Genomic DNA, 3269 nt, shown 5'->3' on the forward strand with positions numbered 1-3269 from the left:
AATTATTTTTCATACAAAATTAGTTTAACCGCCGATACATAATTTTCAATCCATCATACTTTGCATTGGCAAAAGCCAATATTGTCCGGTATGGAACCAGTCCCAGATTGACAAAGGGAAGTAATTTGTTTAAAAAGTTTGTAATAACAGAATCAAATCGGACCAAACATTTTGCCTTATTTTGCATTAGAAATGCACAGCAGACTAAGTTGATGATATACATGCATTGGTTTAAGAATGGAATAAACATTACTTTTAACCAGTGACTCACTTTAAATATTGGTTTTATCGTGCAAGAAACCAAAAAAGAAGACAATTTTCATTCCAAATGTAATTAAGATTAATTGTATCGATGTATACCACCAGGACCAGTGCATCTATCCATTTTCAATGATTTTAATCTGAGGAATCTGCTCTAATTTCTGCATGATGACATTTTCAACCTTTCAAGCAACTGTGAAGTGCTGCAATATATTTTTAAGCAGCACATAAACAGTTATTAGAGAGGTACTTTCAGCTGAAACGAGAAAATATATTAGTTTTGAAAAAGCACTTTATACACTAAATAAAACATTATTAAAATTTTTTTTTAGTGTTATAATATTTTTTTTGAATTTTACATTTGTTAGAGATACATGAAGTACCGGTACCTTATCCCGGCCTCGTGTTTCTTGTTTGTACACCTGATTTCTCTCACAGTCTATTAAAAAATAAACAGGGACTAAATTTAAGTCAGTCCGGAGATTTAAAAAAAAATATGTGTTCCAGGGTTCACGTTCCCCTTTTCTTGCCCACTCTTCATATTCTCTGTATGTACTTCATGTCCAGGTAAATGAAATGTGAGGTGAATATCAACTAAGGTGTGATCAAGTGTAAAAAATCAAATGACACTCTCTCTAAAAGAACAGATATTATGAAACCATATAACATTTTAGTTCCAGGAAAATATCTTAAGAAGGTGGAAATAAAATATGTTATGTTTGTTCCAACGAACTTATTACCATTCAAAGACTTGTTCCAGGGGGGGGGGGGACAAGTATTATGGGAACAACAATCATGTTCACACCACTATGAGAATAAAAAAATTTCTGGCTTCTGGCTTCAGTTGGAAAAGTTTTAAAGTCTGTCATACACTAGATGTGTAAAAGTTAAATGCATTTTGTGTTTCAGAAAGATAATTTCTACAGGGGCGGATTCAGCCATATACATTATTAGATATAGAACTTGTGTTATGATAAATCTTGAAAAATTAGTGATGAAAACTGCATTAATATGACCTCAATTGGAGATATAACCCAGAGCTTAGAGGTGGATTTAAGGGGGAGCAGGGTGTTATTTCTGAAAAATTGGTGGAATATAAAGGGAAAACAGGCGGATCAACCCATTTTAAAAAGGAGTTCCTAACCCAGGACAAAAAAGGGGGGGGGGGATTATATAGGGAACACACAATCTTACCGCTTTTGAATCAGCCACTGTGGAATCACTGAAGAATGACTAGAGAGGGTTCCTACTTTATGAAAATTTCTAGATCCGCCAGGGTCTGTGATAAATTTAAATCTAAATAAGCTATTGTTATTTATTACGTTAAGTAGGTCAACAGCTCATCTAGCTAATAAATATATTGTTGTGCCTTTTTATGTATATGGCTCTGATCTGGTTGTAGATTAACATCTAAGAAATACTTAAATTCATGTTTATGATTTGTGTCATTATTGTTTCATTATTGTAACAATTATAAAAATCATTGTAATAACGTATTTACTTAATCACGTGAGATTCATTGCTATAAAAAAAACCTTTTAACGAGGCGTATATCGGTTTATTAAATATATCTTTTTAAACTAAGAAAGTTGCTTTTACTTAATTTAAACAAAAAATTAAGGTATCTTACACTTTATCTATTTCATAAATAAAAAGCAATATATATATAAAAATATATCGTTACAGTTTATGTATAGAGGGGAAATGCATACTTAAACCCCGTGCCTACTATGGTGTTTGTACACCTGATTTCTCTAATATGACCTTAATTTGAGATATAACCCAGAACCCAGAGGTAGATTTAAGGGGGCGCAGGGTTCTATTTCGGAAAAATTGGTTGAATATAAAGGGAACACAGGCGGATCAAGCCATTTTAAAAAGGGGTTCCTAACCCAGGACAAAAAAGGGGGGATTATATAGGGAACACAAAATCTTACCGCTTTTGAATCCGCCACTGTGGAATCATTGAAGAATGACTAGAGAAGGCCCCTACTTTATGAAAATTTCTAGATCCACCAGGGTCTGTAATAAATTTAAATCTAAATAAGCTTTTGTTATTTATTACATTAAGTAGGTCAACAGCTCATCTAGCTAATAAATATATTGTTGTGCCTTTTTATGTATATGGCTCTGATCTGGTTGTAGATTAACATCTAAAAAATAGTTAAATTCATGTTTATGATTTGTGTCATTATTGTTTCATTATTGTAACAATTATAAAAATCATTGTAATAACGTATTTAATCACGTGAGATTCATTTCTATAAAAAAAAACCTTTTAACGAGGCGTATATCGGTTTATTAAATATATCTTTTTAAACTAAGAAAGTTGGTTTTACTTAATTTAAACAAAAAATTAAGGTATCTTACACTTTATCTATTTCATAAATAAAAAGCAAAACATATATAAAAATACATCGTTACGCTTTATGTATAGAGGGAAATGCATACTTAAACCCCTTGCCTACTTTGGTGTTTGTACACCTGATTTCTCTAATATGACCTTAATTTGAGATATAACCCAGAACCCAGAGGTAGATTTAAGGGGGCGCAGGGTTCTATTTCGGAAAAATTGGTTGAATATAAAGGGAACACGGGCGGATCAAGCCATTTTAAAAAGGGGTTCCTAACCCAGGACAAAAAAGGGGGGATTATATAGGGAACACAAAATCTTACCGCTTTTGAATCCGCCACTGTGGAATCATTGAAGAATGACTAGAGAGGGCCCCTACTTTATGAAAATTTCTAGATCCACCAGGGTCTGTGATAAATTTAAATCTAAATAAGCTTTTGTTATTTATTACATTAAGTAGGTCAACAGCTCATCTAGCTAATAAATATATTATTGTGCCTTTTTATGTATATGGCTCTGATCTGGTTGTAGATTAACATCTAAAAAATAGTTAAATTCATGTTTATGATTTGTGTCATTATTGTTTCATTATTGTAACAATTATAAAAATCATTGTAATAACGTATTTAATCACGTGAGATTCATTGCTATAAAA

At 32.0% G+C, this 3269-nt stretch overlaps 1 long non-coding RNA gene across 1 annotated transcript; it reads right to left on the minus strand.

The window, feature by feature from the left end:
* Positions 1-316: 316 nt before the first annotated feature.
* On the minus strand, positions 317-2435 carry LOC143074698 (uncharacterized). The gene is made up of 2 exons (XR_012978014.1): positions 2199-2435; positions 317-517 (listed from the first exon to the last, which is right to left on the minus strand). It is a non-coding gene; the product is annotated as an uncharacterized LOC143074698 (long non-coding RNA).
* Positions 2436-3269: the final 834 nt, after the last annotated feature.

The sequence above is a fragment of the Mytilus galloprovincialis genome, chromosome 5, assembly GCF_965363235.1.
Source record: "Mytilus galloprovincialis chromosome 5, xbMytGall1.hap1.1, whole genome shotgun sequence".
NCBI lineage: Eukaryota > Metazoa > Mollusca > Bivalvia > Mytilida > Mytilidae > Mytilus > Mytilus galloprovincialis.